The following is an 18,507-nucleotide window of genomic DNA, read 5'->3' on the forward strand; positions in this document are numbered from 1 at the left end:
AAACTCTAGCAGGTCCCTGTCCAAAAGACAGCTTCAGAAAATGAGAATAAAATGTTTTTCTGAATTAATCATGAAATAGTTTTAGAATTATGGCCATGTCCAATCCTGCCATGATGAGCATATTCAAAAGGGAAACTGGCACATTGTGGCCAAAAATAAAACCCTACAGTCAACAGAAATATTTTCATGACTTTCTAAAGTTTCATTCCAAAGCAATTTGTCTGGATTTTGAGTCCCTCTCATGTTTAATGCTCATGTTACAGCATTGTGCAAGGGCAGGGGAACCAGTGACAAAATAAGGCCAGCTGACTTTGAAAATGTTTGATTTTAATAGTAGAAGGTGTTAAACTTCTGTTCCTATAATTTCTAGCATAGTGGGCCTTTTAAAAAAAAAAATCCTTATCCTTGCCTTCTGCCTCTTTAGTAAACATCAAATCATTTTTTTAGGGAGTCCTTCATGCTAATTATATTTTGCACTTTCACTTACCTTGGATGTAAACCTAAACTGGTTGGTTTTATTTTTGTCCCTAGTTATTTTCACTTCCTGGTTCTCAGGCACTGGCACTATACTATTGTGTTTAGGTTCCAGATTCTGCAGAAGAAAATTTTCCTTTCCCTTCTTGGAACCACCCCCGCCCCCCCCAAAAAAGTGTGTAACTCCCAACTGGGCGAAGAAGTCTGTGAGAGCATCATACGCATCAGCTGAAGGGTGAAAGAGGCGTAATCCAAACAACAAAACTTCAGTCTTGTCAGGCTGCAGCACTCGGTCACACAGCAGACATCTTGTGATCTGACTGGCCGTGTTTTATCTACAACATTGTAAACAACATTTTAAAAGTTTGTCCTGAAATACAAAAAAAATAATTGAACATCTGAGTTGCAATTACATCAGCACTAGGGAAATTAGATGATCTGATTTCCAGAATTCAAATAGCCATTTGTTTATGAAGTGGAACTGAGTAACTTAGGTTGTCATCAGCATGGTTCTACCCTGGCACCTTTCAGGGTGAAGCCCCCTGTGGTTACATTAACTCTTTCCCAGCTGCCCATTGTGGCACACAGCTCATGCTGTTCTGAAATGCGGCTGTTCTCTGCCTTTGTTTACAGCATTTTGGGATTGTACAGCAAGTTGCTCCACGAGTCCTAGCCCTTGGTGAACCTTTATCTTGTCGGAACTGACAAGCCTTCCTCCACGTAGCGTTTTTAAATCCCCGAGGAATGTGGAGCACGGAGCTATGATTTGATGATAGCAGCTCTAGTACAAATACATTCATTCTGTCACTTGCAGGTCAGGATTCCCACTGGTACCTGATAAGGTAAATGTTTTAACATAAGAAGTAGATAAGATAAAGCATTTGAGGACGAGAGGCCTAGCTTCTGAGATTTAATTGAGTGTGTGACAGTAGCTGCTGCAGCCTCACAGAGGTGTATGTTACAGTGAAACAGCTCCCTGCCTTTGCTCCAGAGACAGTCCTTGGCTGAGTGGACCATCACCTTTGCTCTGCCCCCTCAAATACAACAGAAATGGCTGAGGATTATTCCATGGTCTTTGGTTAAGATAAGGTTACTAGAGTGAAAATGGTAGAGCAGAAATCCCCTCAGGTTTAGTTCACTGTTTCTGGGAGAGAGATGGCTGCTAAATCGATCCTGGTATTCACTCCACCTTCGTTCTTGTAGGGGAGTGAGTTGATGGAAATGTCCACGGCTTTGCCTGTGATTTGCACAAGTGGTTCTCAGCTGCTTGTGTGACTGAATGAAGACATGAAGTTCTACTCTGCCCCGCCGGAAGGGAGAGACATCACAGGCCCTGCTATCCTTGCCACAGAAGGAAGGAGAGGTGTTCCAGGGTTGATTCCCGTTCTACACAGCTGTGTTCCTTTGAGTTTGGTAGCTGATGGAAGCCTGGAATGTGTCCAGCAATCTGTGTCCATCTGGTAACTCTGACCCTGCTCCAGTTCCTGGGAGGGCTGGAGGATGCCTTAGGGCTTGCTCATAGGGAGGTGGCAGCTATTTGAGAGGAAAGAGGAATCCATTATTACACTGATTAGAAACACAGTGGCGAAGATTTCCCCATGTTATAGAACAGGTTTACGTGAGTTCTTTCACACCATTGCCACAGCTCTGAAATTAAATACTCTGGGCCATCCATTAAATTCTTCTTAGAACAGCAGCACTTTTCACGTTGCCAACTAGATAAGTGTGCAGGAGGAGATTATAGGCCAACTGCAGTTTCTGAAGAGAGTTCCGGTGGAAATCCAATGCAGCTATTACAGCCCATCCCACCCACTCCTACGGCCTGTCTCCTCATCCCCAGCTATGGCGTTTGCTGGTAAGTTCAGGGATCTGTCAGCGTTCCCCTTAAAAACCTTTTCTCAGGAAACCTTCCCTGTGAAACTATTAATTTCCTGTTAAAATAAGATTAGCCACTACATATTCCCCTCCCCCACCTATAAATTTCTGGGCATTTAATGCCAGCTGTTGCTTATATTTATAAGTATAAGCCAGAGCTGACTACTCAGGTTTTCATACACCCCTCACTGTGGTATCTGTGGCCCATATCCTCCAAGGTATTTAGGCCCCTAGCTCCTGCTGAAATCAGGAGGAGTTAGGAGCCTAAATACCTGTGAGGATCTGGGCTTGAGTGTTTAAAACATCTCCACTTCTGCACAGAAAATCAGTCTGAGGCAAGGTGCGTGGTACAGAGCTAGGAGCCGGAACTCCCGCTCTACCCCCATCTCCCTCTGAGACAAGGCCCTTACCTTCTCTGTGCCTCAGGTTCTCTGCCTCACAAGGTGCTAGGAGGTTTAGTAAGTGCATGTAACGCACTCTGCGCATGCAACCTGCCCTTGGGAGGCAGGGCTAAATGTTGTTATAGGGTCAACTGCACTGATTCTTTTTTGGAGACAGTCTTAATGGCTCAACCTTTAAAGGAAGGAAGTCAGCAGAGGAATCCCACTGTATTATAAAGAGTCTCAGATTTCCAGTCTGCCCCAGTCAACCCTGGGTGTGGCAAGACTGAACCGATGCCATTTGGTACAGCAGACTTATCCCGCCTGGGGTGCTGCCCCATGGCTGACCTCACCTGGATGTGGACACTTCCGACAGAACACCTGCTTTTCACTAGTCTACTGAGCGGAGGCTTAAGGGTTGGAAGGTGAGCACCAGGCAAAGCCTCACAATCCAATAACTTATGAACAAGCCCAGGCAGGGGAAAAAGACATTCAACAGTAGCAGCAGCGAGGAGGGCTGCCAGCATAAGGAGAGGGGGAAAGGAGGACTTGGAATCCTGTTAGATCCTGAAGTCACATTCCCATCTTCAAACAGATGGTTCAGACCAGCAGCCCTGTCCCCTCTCCTAGTGCTCTGCAGATGCACTGGGGAGGGATCAATCATTAACCTGTAGAAATGTAACCACAGGGAATTTCCTGGAACCCAGGTGTGCCTTTCCCAGAGAGAAATGCTATCAGAGAAAGGCAACCTCAGAGACAGAGAACAGAGTCCTCTGCTACTGCACGGCAGAGTGCTGGGGGAAGACCTACGGGCAAACAGGATGGCACCACTGCTGTGCTTCTAGACAGTTGGAGGCAGGATTTTGGCAGCTGAAGCAGCCTTCCACTCACCTCCTGGGAGGGGTCTACCCACAGTCCAAACCTCTCGGCAATCAGCTGATGGATCTCCCGCTGCCGATCCTTCTTCCGCACGCTCTCGTAGCTTGGCAAGCGCAGCTGCTCCCATGGAGGGAGCTGATAGCTGCTGGGGGGCCCAACGCAGAATAGTTCATCTCCCTAGAAATACCCAATGCCGCAAGCATGGAAACAGGTCATATGACTGTCTGAGTCCGTCAGCGCCCCTAGTCTGCTGGGAACTCCATGGCCCAGCATGCCTCAGCCCAGGAATTCTGTTCAGGATGCCAATGCTTAGAGTACTCCCACAGAGACAGCTGTCTGTGGAGCCCTGTGTCTAACGCACCCACACCAGCACCCCATGGTGATGGTGCCCCAGAATTCTCACTGCAACCCCAGGCCTGCAGCACCCACACCAAAGAGATTCTGTCCGGAGCTTCATGCCCAAATCATTTTTGTAATAGGACAATTCTCTCTGGCATCCTGCATCCACGTCTAAGGGGATTTTATCCAGATCCTACACCCAGGAATTGCCCCACACCCGAATACCCTCCCCTGCACCCCAAGATTCCCCCGGCCTCCGTACCCAAAGCATCTTCCACTATATGACATGATCTCTTTGCAGCCCGGTTGTAATAACTGGGCCTAGGAATTTACCCTAACTGTAAATTCAAGTGTAAGAAGTTAGTAAAGTGCATAAAATACCACAATAACCCATAAGAGTTGCTGGGAAAAGGTGCAAAAGGGAAACAGGCTGAATTGGTACAAACAAAAAGGCCTACAAGGACCGTGTTAAGATCATGCCTGGCACACAAGAAGGGTGTGGGACTGGAAATCAATGAGCCAAAATTGGTGTGTTGGAAATTAGGCCTAATTGCTGAATAATGAGAGGATAGACTATTCAGCCCATCACTCCCTTTTGGGGTCCTTAAAAGACAAAGACTTTGGGAGGGAAATCAGAAGCTGTCTGCTGACGACTGTTGGCTGGAAGATGGGTGGACAGGAAGTGAGCTTTACCATCAAGCTGCAACCTCCACCTTCTCCTGGGACTCCAGGATCCACCATTACACCGTTGGGCCTGCCTTGTCCTGACCCTGAAAACTGTCCTGATGTGAGAGGGACCCGGATGACTGCCTTTTCTAGCTTTGTTAGGTTTTTCCTCCCCCCTCTGGTGTGTGTTTATCTTGTGTCTTTCAGGAAAATGGGATCAGACTTTAACAGCTCCAGTTATGATCATCATTCATACCACCTCAAAGGCCATCATAAATAGGAGGGGGTCCTTCCAAAACCTGTCTGTGGCTAACGGGAAAGGGAACAAGGGGTGTTGTTAAAATGGAAGCCTCGCTTAGTTCTTTACATTGCAAATGTTGTCACCGTTTTTCCTTTTCTGTATCTTTAATAAAGGGTTAAAAAGATTTGTAATGGTGTGTTTGCCGTGGTACTAAGCAGACAGAGCTCTTTGTATATCACACCCGGAACCCAGTTTAAAACTTTAATGTTGGTGCAGCAACAGGGTCACGTTAAGACTGTTGATTCTCTGGGCCCATTTATTCCATCAAAATTAATACAACAGCCCTCTCCCCAAAGCACTCTTACCCACCCCATCAGGGAAGACACCGTACCCTCACCTGCACCCCAGGATTCTCGGCAGAGTTCTCCAATTGCTGTGTTCCTGATTGGGGTCCCACCAGCCGCTGGTTACTGCTGAAGTATGGAGGAGGACAATCCTATATGGCATGAGGGGACGGGAAAGGAAGAGAAATGAATACAAGGTGAGAGCCCATCTCTGGCATTCGGTGTGCGTGCCGGGGGTTAGGGAGGCGCGCAGTGTGCTGACCGCAGACAATAACACTTCCACCTCTACTATAGTACCAAGACCTTATGGCCTGTGGCTTAAGAGGGCATTCCACACTCCCAGCAAGAAACAGTGCAGCTCTGTAAACAGTCCTGAGATCTCCCCCCTGGGTCTCCCATTCTGTTTGGCTTTCCTGCCCAGTTACTCTCTACCCCATCCCTAGCTCAGTGCTTGCTATTGCTCCCTGTGTCCACCATTCACAAGTGTGTTCCCTTTGGCAGCATTCACACATCTGGTCAGGCCAGCAGAATTAGGGCTGGCAACCAGTTGTCCATAAGAAAGGACAAGCCTAATTCCTATTTCTTTTAAGCCTGATGTCTACACCATTAAGCCATCATCTCCAGGGTGGAAATATCTGGCCTCCATGGAAGACTCTGGTTCACACTTCAGCAAGGTGGACTCAACCCATTGTCCTTACAAGGGGGAAAGGTTGAGTTCCCTGTGTGGGCCTTTAAGATATGACTTTAAAAGCCTGGGGTCTGTTCTCTATGAATGTTAAAGACCTCAAGGCACTTAACAAAAAATAGCAGTTTGCCCTAGAACCCTTGGCCAAAATTTCCCTGCCCGTCATGGCTGCACAATATAATGTGTGCTGCTACCCTAGGCTATAACGTAACCGAATAAAATGAAGTGAAAGGTGTTAATCTGTGGTCTTGTCTACATGGGGAAGGAGGGGATAGGGGATGATGGGGTGGGAAATGAAAAGCTTTTTGCAGTGTGTCTGATAAAGTGCTGTATGTAAGCTGTGCCAGTAGTGTGCATACGGAACGCCTGTTGGGTTTTCCAGTTTGCATCGCATGTACCCACAGCAGCAGCTTGTTGTGCACTGGGGGCGTTGCATTCAAGAAGCAATGGGCTTAAATTGCAGCAAGGGAGGTTTAGGTTGGACATTAGGAAAAGCTTCCTAAACCATCAGGGTGGTGAAGCACTGGAACAAATTGCATAGGGAGGTTGTAGGATCTCTTTCATTGGAGGAACTTAAGAACAGGTTATTCAAACACCTGTCAGGAATGGTCTAGTTATTACTCAGTCCTGCCTTGAATGCAGGGAACTAGATTAGATGACTTCTCGAGGTCCCTTCTAGGCTAACACTTCTATGATTCTTGCAGGGTATAATGTGGTCTTCTGCATCACTGCACAGCAGGGTGCACCCTGGGATTGTTTTCACTGTGAACTGTGGGAAGTCTTTTGAAAACTCCCATGTCTTCACCCCCCTGTTTCCTTTGCGGGTGGGCTAGCACCATTTTCAGATTCCTGTTGGCCAGCATGGACCCAGCAATGCTCCCGTTGTGATGACAGCCCCAAGTACATAGAAGCTGCTTGGGCTGTATTTCAGAACTCACAGCCGGACACATTTGGCTGTGGAGACTGCTCACCGCCGAGAGCCCGATGTGACGGCAGCAGCAGGAGGAGATTCAGTGGCTGCAGGCCAAAGGTGAGGAAGAAGAGGAGGACACTGAGCAATTGGTACCAGAGGAGCAGTTCCTGGATCCGCCCCACACTGGGCAGTGCCGTCTCTGGGCTTGGATCAGAGGAAGGCGGTCACTCTGCAGACCTGGGATGACCAGCGAGAGAATTTCAGGAGGGGAAGGGCTCCCTTTTTTTGAGATAGGTGCTGAAATACATGGAGCTACAGCAGGGCCCTATACCCCGGATTTTCATTATTTGACTTTGCTGTGGGCAGGGGGGTGTAGAGGCTATGGCTGAGGAATGCTGCCAGCCACCATTTTGAGATGAGGAACAGGTGTTTTGAGGGGAGGGGAGCAGGAATTTCCCAGGCAGGACAGCGGAGGAAAGGGGAAAGGAAAACAGGCAGATGGGTATGTGCCCTCCATAGCGTAGATTGGGAATGGCAGATGGTCAGGGCTTTAGCATGTAACAGAGGCCAAGTGCTTGCATGGAGCAGCCACCATCTTGGGACTATAGAGGGGGGCTGGGGTGGGGGGAGCGGAGAGCAAAAGCAGAACGGAGAAGTGGGGCGGGGGCTGGAGACTCGGAATGCTTCCTAGCTCACATCCGCTGCAGCTACGGGGCCCCCGGAACAGAAGCTAGCTCAGTTAACACAGTACCACCACCACACTGGACAGGCCGCTATTTACACCCCAAAGTTCGCTCCACTCCAGAGGCTCTTCCCTCTTTGGTCCTGGCCTGAGTTGCTGGCTAGGACTGAGCCGGAGTCCTGCCCTGCAGCAATGGGCCTGGCTTTCAGTCCCAGTCCGAGTCCCAACCCGATCCTGGCTCTCAGGTGTCATCCGGCTCGTTCTCCAATGAGCCCTGTTGCTTGGCCTCGGGGGCAGGGGAGGGCAACTTTTAAACAAGGGAGGGGTCATCCTGGGAACTTGACACCAGGGCAGGGGAAGGCACACAGGTAAACAGGTCAGGAATGGTCGACTGCAAAGCAGCACAGGGATAGCTTGAAGAACGCCAACAGCGAGGCGCAGCTGTTGTGTGCACACGACCCACAGACTGAACTAATTCCATTTGCAGCAAACTTCGTCCATTTGCAAGAGGACTCCAGAGTTTGTGTAAGTGTGGAGTTAATGCGCTGTGGGGCCTTGCAGTATGCATAGACTAGTGTTTTAGAAGCGGATTAACTCAACTTGAACCGGTACAAGCCCTGTGTTTAGTACGGTAGTGGTAAATGGAGTTTTCAATCAAGTTAAGCTAGTTTGACTGAGCTACCTGGGGTGGGGAGCGGAGGGGAAGCACCTTTCCCCTAGCATAAATAAAACCAGTATGAGAGGTAAGTCATTTGCTTGTCCACACAGGAAAAGCTATTTCAAAATAAGATACAGCGTGAATTTAAAGTGCAATTGTTACTCTGGATAGTTCCTGGTATAGACACACTTACTCCAGAACAAGAGTTCCTTTTCCTTAATCCACTTTGGAAATGGATTAAACACACATGAATGAGGCACTCTTATCCTGGCATAAGTGTCCACATGTGGTGCTATTCCATAATAGCAACTGCACTTTAAATTCACACCCTACCTTACTCTGATATAACTTTCAAGTGTAGACAAACCCTTACTCTGGACTAAGAACATTGGCATAGGACACCATTCTGCAATAGCTACTCTGGTCAATTTCCCCAATAAGCCGTTGGTGGCAGGGCCAGAATTAGAGCTCCGGGCAGTTTACTGTTCCCAGATATGTGCTCCAACTATACCCATCTCTTCCAGCAAAGAATAACTTCTCCACACAGTCTCCAGGTGAAGCGAGGAGGCAGACTGTAATTGCCCTCACTGGAATTTGGCCCAGGCCAATCACTCACACGCTTGTGAAAAGTGTCATGTGATCTTTACCAATTACAAGTGGTCAGGGTTTTATGTTTCATCCACTCTTTGTTTCTCTTCCTGTTGGAATCAGCGTATTTACAGCTCTCTCTCCAACAAAGTGGTTCTGCAGAAAGGACATTGTGGGGATCCCATTGTCTCTTAATAACTTCAGAGAAAATCTGATAGTTTACTAGTCAACATGTTTTTTTCTCCTAATTGCCAGCCCTGCAAGATCAGCCCTGGATCTGTAAAGGTGAACTGCAAAGCAAACCAAAGATTTACTTTTGCTCTTTATTGCTCATAAAGACTATCTCACCTGGTCGACACATACTTTTTGTACACTTTAACTATGTTGGTACAGGGTACAATTTTTTAAAAACTGAAATAGTTAAATTGGTACAACCCCTAGTTGGTTGCACTTATAAAGGTGCATTACACCCATATAGCTTATTCCCCTTTCCCATATGGCAGCAAGCTATACTGATATGAAAGTACCTTTCACCAACATAACTGTGTCCACAGTAGGGGAAGGGGGATGGACGGTATTGCTTTAGCCAGAGTGGTAGACTTAAAGTGGTACCACTTGTGTGTGTGGACAAGGCCCCAGACATTTCCCTGCTTGTTTGTTTACATGCAAATATCAGCTCCTCACTTCTACTGTCTCTGCAGAGGACCCTGACAAAACACATGGAGAGCTGAAGAGATACAAGCCTTGTCTTCACTACAAACAAACAAACAAAAGGAGGTGGTGTCATTAACCGGATGTAGAATTCTAGTGCACAGAAGGCAGCCTGCAGTTTTCACATGAGTTTGGAGATCAAGATAAACCCTAGTCACCAACTTGACCTGATAACTGAAGTGCAGCCTTCTCTTCGAAAAGCTTTTACCCTGAGATAAGGACACACCTTTCTTGTAGTGAAGACAAGGCCATATACAGACTAAAGGAATCCACATCCCTTCTTAGTAGGTGGGTAAGGAGAGGTGCAGCCTCATATTTGGGGGTCCTCCAAAGATCCTCTAAAGTCCTGTACTAAAAGATGTGACATTTCAAATGTAAACCACAAACAGCCCCTCCCTACGCAATAGTGCCTTTTGCGGTTCACATCGGGCTCTTTCTGGATTGCATATCACCACTCTGCAGTCACAACAGAAGAGGGAAGTAGAATTTAGTTCTCTAGATTATGCACAAGCCAGAATAGTATCCAGCTCACTCTCCCAAAGCCAAACTAACAGGTCACCTGATCCCTATCCCCGAAAACACAGGGCTACTCCTGCAATACACTGATTTGACAATTCCCAAACAGAGGGTTTCCCACCACTTCCCTTGGGAACCTATTACCCAGCCTAATCCACCTCAATGGTCAGAAACACCCAAGCAGGGCTCTGAATCGCCAGAAAGAGCAGATCTGTGGCGTGAGATGGTGCCATGATCACTTTTCTCACCACAACTGTACTGGCATCTGCTTGACATGCATGAGGGCAGCTGCTCACTACCTGTGGGGAGGAACCCATTCTGCTGGGGTCTCCTGGGGGCTCTCCCCTGCAGGGGAACATGGAGACTCCACAAAGAGCAGGTGTGACAGGTGCGTGTGCTGAAGCCTGCTGAATATTCACATCTCACTGGCAACAGGAGGCCAACCTCCACGAGCAGGAGCGCGCCTCCTCGGAACAACAGAGAGGAAAGGGGTGAAGTGATCCAGCTGGGGTCTCCTGGCCCCCTCTTGCTGTGCAGGAAAGTCGGCAAAGCAGCCATTGTTTCCAGTATGATCTGCTAGTGGGAGTTCAGCCTGTGATGGCACTTACTTCAGTCGGACTCTGGCATTTGCCTTTCACTGTCTGAAGAAGTTTCTCTCTCTCTCAGTCTAGGGCCCCTCCTCCCCTGAGCGGACATCCCTTTGGAGCTAGGACTGGGGAAAATTCAAATTACTTCTTGGCATGTGGTACCCATGTGTGTATCTGCATCCTACCCTGTATGTATCGGCCTCATACCCTTCCAAACTGCCCCTCCTCTGGAGCTCCAAGCCCTGCTGGCATTGGAGGTCAAGACCTAAAGCTGTCCCCTGAAGCTAGGTATACATTAGACATGAGCAATGGGGTTCCGGCTCTGGCTGGCTCCCTCAGCACAAGCTGTGCGGTGCATAAAGCAAGTTGTTGACATACCAGCGGCAGAGAGTGGCCCTGTCTTCTGTTTCCACTGTGCTTCACAGTAGCGTGTCCTGCTATGGCCCTTTCCCTGTGAAGAGGAGAGCAGCAAAGCCTGGCTCTGAACACGAATGCATGAAAGACAGAGGAGAGGGAACTCTCTGTTACTCTGTGAAAATCAACCACTGCAGAGGTCAATCACTCAGAGTGTTCTCGGATACTCATCTCCTACCTCCATGGTGTGCCCCCGATGGGCTGCTTTTGATCACTAACTCTACAGTCAGGCAGGTTTGGGCGCAAGGGTCTCTAGCTGGACTTTGTTTGGAGAGAGAATGAGCGATTAGCAGAGAGGATGGGAGTCCTCGGCGATCATTCAGCAAGAGAGGACTATGAACTGGGCCAAGCCACCGTCCGGCATCGCACTGCAAAAAACGAGGCCCTTCCACACTGGCTGGTAGACCAAGCCGTACCAGGGTACTCTAACCAGGCTACTGCATGGTTTCCAAATCGCAGCTCATCTCCAAACCAGCACATCACGGAGATGCCAGGGATTTCATATTCAAGCAAGGGTCAGGGCACAGTGTGTTAGCTGGACAGCCAGACAGGTGGGCAGGATACTTACATAGTGGCTGGGACTCTGAAAGAAACGGCAGGAGCAGAGGAACTGGCAGCACAGGGGGTCCCGGTGGTACAAGAGCAGGAGCAGCACCAATATCGCCACTACGAACACAGATGAAGAAACAGCTGCCAAGAGAAGAGAGAACAAGCAAGCTCACCACCCGGCCTGGAACGCCCAGCAGGTCACAACCAACCTGGATGCTCCTTAAACCTCCCCCTTTCTTTCTCTATCTGGCGCTCCAGGAAAGGAGCCAGGTGGCCGACACATAACTATCTGCCAGCCTGTTTCCCAAGAGCACCTGCCTCTCTCCTTTCCAAGGACATTTAAAGCCCCACTGGGGAGTGGTATCTCTGTCTGCAAGCATCCCTTCTGTGCCACTGTGGGGGGGTCCTGTACTGAAACTGACTCCGTGCCCACTTACCCTTCATTTTGGCAGAATGGAACCAGTCCTAATACAGATCAGAACAAGCAAGTAAACCATTGCCTTTCAGCTGAGGATCTCACACCCCTTCAGCTCCTGATGAAAAGCACGGTATAAGAGCTAGGTATTATTAAATTAATTAATTATTATTAATTCTCATTCATTCTCCCAGCTCATAACAGGCTGTTTGCATGCAAGGGAACGGGATGAGCAAGTTACTCAAAGTCAAGAAGTGCATCAGCAGAAGAGAGCCAGGAGTAGAAGCCCAGAGCGTGGCCCCACAGTCCCCTGCTCTATCAGACCACATTCCTGCTCTAGCTTTCACACAAGGGCTCTCTCTCTCTCTCCCTTACTTCCATGCCTGCAACCTGGAGAGGGCTGGAAGGTGAGATCTTGTGTTAATTACACAGGGGCAGAAGGGTTGAGGTCACAAGACAGCAGGAGAGGCTGACTAGCACAGCACATTAGTAGAGAACTGACACACTGGCCAGGATCAGAGCTCAGGGCTCTGCATCTCCCTGGCTAGATCACTGACACATAAAGCACAGGACAAGAAGGAGCATTTCCCACAGTCCTCAAGAGAGGTAAACCACTAGACCAGGACTTCTGAGTTCTATTCCCAGCTCTGACACTGACAGGCTGCGTGGCCTCAAGTGAGTCATTTAGTCCCCTCCTCCATCCCCGCATTCTGTGGATTCAGAGGGTAATATTTCCCTACCCCGCAAGGATGCTGTGAAATTTACCGTAATACAGTTGTGTTTGTAAAGCCCTTGTGAGATCATCTGGCGAAAGGTGCCCTAGAAGGGCTTAGTATTGCTATTAAGCAGCTTTAGATGTTTGCCAATGTAGTAGCAAAAAATATGGGATTCAGGACTCGGGTCTTGGCAGGCACGTTAAAAAGGGATTTATTTCCACATACGATGTTTAGAAAGTGTAGCGTCTCATCCAGTCTATCTCTGGGATCTGCAACAGATTTTATTTGTGAAACATTTCAGGTGAGACCCCCTGACTCAGAGATCACACTCCCACGTGGACAAAAGGATCCAATCTTCCTCCCGGATGGAGACTTTATGGAACATGTCAGCTGGCAAGAGGGAATTATTTCCCACTCCACCATATGGAGTCAATACAGATTGACAGAACGGGCTGCCTGCCTTTTCTTTATGGGCTGGAATAGTGTGTCTGCTTTTTAATGGGTCACCTGGAAACCGGGCACTTCAATGCTACTTGTTCTGAACAATATGTGATGGCCACATGATAAAACCCAGGTAAGCAGATGGTCATTTCAAGGCAGATCAATTAACGCAAGCACAGCTGCCCCAAGCTGGCATAGGGAAAGGCAAAGTTCTCTCCCCCTAACTGAGGCCTCTCAAAAAGTGTATCAGAGAAAGGGGGAAAAACCCTGAATGTTCCCAAAAGAAAAGCACCTGGTGGAGCTTGCCCCTCACACACACACTCTCCATGCACATCACTGGTTTTTCAGAGGTGCTGTGCACTTGTAGTTCTGATTAAATCAACAGGAGTGAGGGGTGCTTGGTCCCTCTGAAAATCTGGCTATGTAGGGGGAGGGGAAGGTGCTCTCCCTCTCTCCCCCACCCTCCCCCAAAGTACCTTTCACAGCAACTCAAGAAAGTAGCATTTCCCGACCCTGATTGCACAGACATGGCACAACAAGGTAAATGCAGCACTTGGGGAGAAATGAGTCCCCCTGCTCCCGCCGACCCCAGTGCTGAAGAGATGATAATGGAGCCTGGAAAGCCCAGGAAGAAGGGAACAAAAGGGATTTTTCCTTGGGGGAGGGGGGCACGTTTGAGAGTTTTGTTGTTCTCCGCAAGGGGCTGCAGTAAGAACTGCTCCTCACTTCCCACCCCAGCGAAGGGAACACAAAGAGACAGACGAAGGGAACACAAAGAGACAGACGGGTACTCACTTGCAGCTATGATGATGGCCACTACATTGGCCTCCATGGAAGTGCTGGCTGTGGGAGGAGGTGTTAGCACATCGCTGGGCTGGGTCATCTCTGGCATTGTCCGACGTGATATCTCCTTCTGCTTCCTGGCTCCTCACACAAACCAGACGTGGTTACATGTAGAAACCCCAACCAGGCTTTGGAACGAGCCCCCTCTGGCCTTGGCTCAGCCACCTCCTAATTAGCCGCACTCACTTCTCGGCTGAATCCAGTCTCTCAAAGCAAGTTGACCTGGCCTTATTTTCTCCACAACAATCAACCCTGTCAACTGTTGCTGTCTTCTGCCATTCAGTCCATTTTGTTCTCATCTGCTAATGTGACCCGGTTCTCGAGTCATGTTTTCCCCTTCCTCTAATAAGCAGACCCAGGTCTGTGGTGGGTCCTAATTACACAGCTCCTTGATAAGGTGGCTGGGTTCTGCTCTCTCCTTTCCTTGGCCCCTGAACTTGGTTCGGCCGAGTTCTGGTGCCTTCTTCCCTTGGTAGCGTGACCAGTTCCTGGTGGATTCCAGTTGCTTTTTCCTTTTTGTATTTTGACCTGTTTCTAATGGCTTCTGGAGTCTCCTCCTCCTGGCCCTCTGCTTCTGATCTCTCCTTCGCTTGATGCACTGGCCTGGCTCTGCTGGGTTCTGGTCTCCCCTTTTCCTGGAGAAAGTTATTTGCTGTCAGCAGTGTTTGAATTGGGCCTCACCTTCTTTCTCCAAATAACGTTATATGGCCCGGTTCGGCTCGGAACCGGTAGTCCGTCCTTGGGGAAGCCCTTCAAAGGTTCAATAACTTCTGGGCCGGGCCGATTTGTTCTGGCACCTCATCTTGGACCGAGCAGCGCATCTCTCTCCCACATGAGCGAACTTCAGGCGCTGGATCAGTCTCGGGATAGTCAGACTCACCGGCAGCTGATACCTCACGGACTGGACCAGACCGAACCGAACCAGCCTCCTGGGCTCCGGGCCAGGCTCGACCAGGTACCACCAGGCTCACGCGTAGATCTTTGCACCTTCCACCTCTTGCCCCACTCCGGCTCTCTCCTCATTGGCTGCTGAATCATCCCGCTGGGCTTTGATTGGTTCAAAGTGAAAATTGCTACATTCTCCCAATGGAACCTTGTGTCGGCGGTTGCCATGGAGACGCAGCACGTGGGGAGGAAGAGAGAAGCTGTTCCACGCCTCCAGCTCCCCATTATCAATGGATTTTATTGTGCATCTTGGTGCAGCGATCAGCCTGTAGGTTACAGCTGCACTGATCTCCCCTTAGGTGTAATGCAGCCTCAGCTAGCAGCACCTCTTCAGTCCATGCAGGGTTCAAGAGGAAGATTCTGCTGCAGCTATATTGGAAACATCTAAACATATTATCCTCCTTGCCGCAAATACTTTGGATCCCCTTTCTATAATGGCCTTCCCCAGTGCAAGCTCTGTTTAAATAAAGGAGGGGAACATACAAAAGCATGACATACTAAGTGTCTCACTGAAACCCATGACAAAATCCTCCTACATCGAGAGATGCTTTAAAAATACCCGTCTCTCTCTCCAGCTGAATGAGACCCGTCAGATGAGCCCTTAACTTACATCCGTATTGGAAAGGAAAGGAGGACGTCTCCCCAGGACTCTTAAGAGCTGCTTTTCGATATGTTAATCCACCCCCCCCAAGTCCCCAGAAATCCTCATTGCCCTTGGAAAGGAGGCTGCTCCTTTAAAGAAATTTTAGGGTTTGCAATGGATGCACAGAGCTCCCTCTGCTGGAGCTACACCGTATGGGTAACAGAACAGACACAGAAATAGTCACTGGTTAATGTTGGAACACAAGTGCTGTACAAATCATAGAATATCAGGGTTGGAAGGGACCTCAGGAGGTCATCTAGTCCAACCCCCTGCTCAAAGCAGGACCAATCCCCAGTTTTTGCCCCAGATCCCTAAATGGCCCCCTCAAGGATTGAACTCACAACCCTCGGTTTAGCAGGCCAATCCTCAAACCACCGAGCAAATGTTAAGTAACCAATCAGACCACGGTGCACAGGTCATTGTTTCTGCAAATGGTCTTACACGCAGGATAAGGCTGCGTATTATCATCAGCCTCAAACATTTAAAAATCGTGAGTCAAGCCCCACAAATCATGAGGTGAAGTGAGCTGCAGCTCACGAAAGCTTATGCGCAAATAAATTTGTTAGTCTCTAAGGTGCCACAAGTCCTCCTTTTCTTTTTGTGAAATCATGAGGGTTGTTTTTTGTGTGTGTGTTTTTTAAATAGTGTGGCTTCTGCTTCAGGCCTTTAGGGTTCATGTTCTCCAGCTTTTCTCCACAAACCCTCGGGCTAGAAAACTTAAGCTCTCTATTTTAGAAGCAAGAGGTTCACGAAATTGCAGGACTAAAAAAAAAGAAAAAAAAAAAAAAGCCATCAGCTACTACAAGTTGCCACCACTGTAAACTTACCCCATTCATTGTACCTAAGAACCAGATTCTTTCCAAATGTCTGCAAAAGAGTTCGAGCTTCCCTCTTGCTCCTAGAAAGGAGTCCTTCTCTGTTAGGATTCAGACACCTTGGGAGGAGATGCTGGGGAAACATCAGAGCGATTGACCAGCACCTTTCACAACAACTCAATACCCTTATTATTTTCCTTGAGCTCATAGAAGTCTTGATGTTTGTAAGATGCTCCTGGGGAAGATGAAAGAAGGAGAAGTAACAATGTTCTATTCTATGTTCTCGGTAAGTATTATTTCATATTTCTGTTGCAGTAGCACAGAGAGGCCCCAGCATGGAAAGGGGCTCCATTGCATCAGGTCCTTCAGAAACACGTACAAACCCAGATCCCCACACTGAAACTCTTCCAGCCTAAAGCCAATAAGCAAAACCCAGAGTGGGAGAAAGAAAGACACACACAATCAAAGAGATGCATTTGCAGTACAAAAATAAATTAAGTGCCAATGTCCCCATCTGCCCCTATCACTAGCTGGCTGGTTTCTTTAAGGTGTCATGACAGTGCTGCGTGTAGGACTTGAGAGATCAGTTCAGGGAGAGCCTGCCACACATAAATGGCAGCATGGAAGAATGGTTTTAGAGTAGCAGCCGTGTTAGTCTGTATTCGCAAAAAGAAAAGGAGGACTTGTGGCCCCTTAGAGACTAACCAATTTATTTGACCACAAGCTTTCGTGAGCTACAGCTCACTTCATCGGATGCATTCAGTGGGGAAAAAAAAAAAAAAACATGGAAGAAGTCTTCCAGTCCAGCACACAGGGAACAGGAGTAGGCCTCAGGAGACCTGGGATCTATTCCTGGCTTGCCACTGACCTGCTGTGTGACCTTGGGCAAGTCACTTCACCTCCCTGTGCTTCTGCTTCTCCTCCCACCCTGTGTCTGCCTAGTTAGACTGCAAGATCTTCAGGGCAGGGTCTGCTTGTACAAACCCACACTAAAGCACTTGGCACACTGGGGCTCTGATCTCAGTTAAGGCCACTTGGTGCTGCTGTAACACAAATAATAAAAATGAAGTCACAACACTAGCAGAGAAAATCCACCCCAGAGGATTTTAAAATCCACCGAAGAAACTTCCTCCACATCTTCGCCAGAGTGAACGTGGGCAGCATGTTTAAAAGGACAGCACTCTTGAATTAGTTCCCATTCAAAACCAGGAAGGAACACAAGGATACGCTGGGGCAGAGTAGGCATGGCTGTAGCTATGCACAGAAGATCGAACAAATACGTGAGAAAAACATAGAAGCAGCTTTTGTTTAATGCATCTGATGTTATTTACCCATTAAATGCGAATGGGCTCTGTAGTGCTGTTACACAGTCTGTTTCCTGAATGCTTTGAAACCATGGAACATTTCCTCTATCAGCTCTCCTTAGACTCATTAAAAGATGGTTCTGACACGGTTCAGGCAGGCAGCTAGTTCTATGCACCCTCGGGTGTAGCAACGCCCAGGGTGGCTAAGAAAGGGGATATGAATGTATTAATAGGAGCCAGCGCTTCCCTTGGACAAGTTCCACCTGCTGACAAATATTCAGGAATCAAGCCTCACTTCCACCCTTGCAAGTGAAATATTGTCAGGAGCATTATTGCCCTTCTACGCTCAGGGAAACCGAGTCACTAACGTGTGAAATGACCTGTACAAGGTCCCAAGGAGTCCGTGTATGGCGCAGAATAGAATCCAACACTCCCAACATCCTGCCAGTACTCCCTCAACTCTATGAATATAAGTTTTTATATAGTGCCTGTCACCACTGAATCTTCTTATTAGGGATCAAATGGCAATGGGGAAACACTGCATGGTATAAAATCTCCACCTCTGCCCCCAGAGGCATTCAAGGCCAGCAATTTTCATCCCATGGCTTCCAAAGGGCCCAACCCCACATACAGCTTGCCTCTTGGGTTCAAATTAGGCCACAAGCAATGGCCAATGCAGAAGCAACAGTTGCCCAGGGAAAAAAACAGTAATAAAAAAAACCCAACAAAACACGGGGAGGCAAACAGCACCGGATGGGTAGCAGGGAGAACTACAGAACGAGGCTTCCTGAAATGGGTGACTGATGGATGCTGAAACTCCCTAAATAACACTCAGTGAGTTTCCAGTCTTTGAGGAAGGTGTTAACAGAGGTTGCTGTGCAAAG

The sequence above is a fragment of the Natator depressus genome, chromosome 14, assembly GCF_965152275.1.
Source record: "Natator depressus isolate rNatDep1 chromosome 14, rNatDep2.hap1, whole genome shotgun sequence".
NCBI lineage: Eukaryota > Metazoa > Chordata > Testudines > Cheloniidae > Natator > Natator depressus.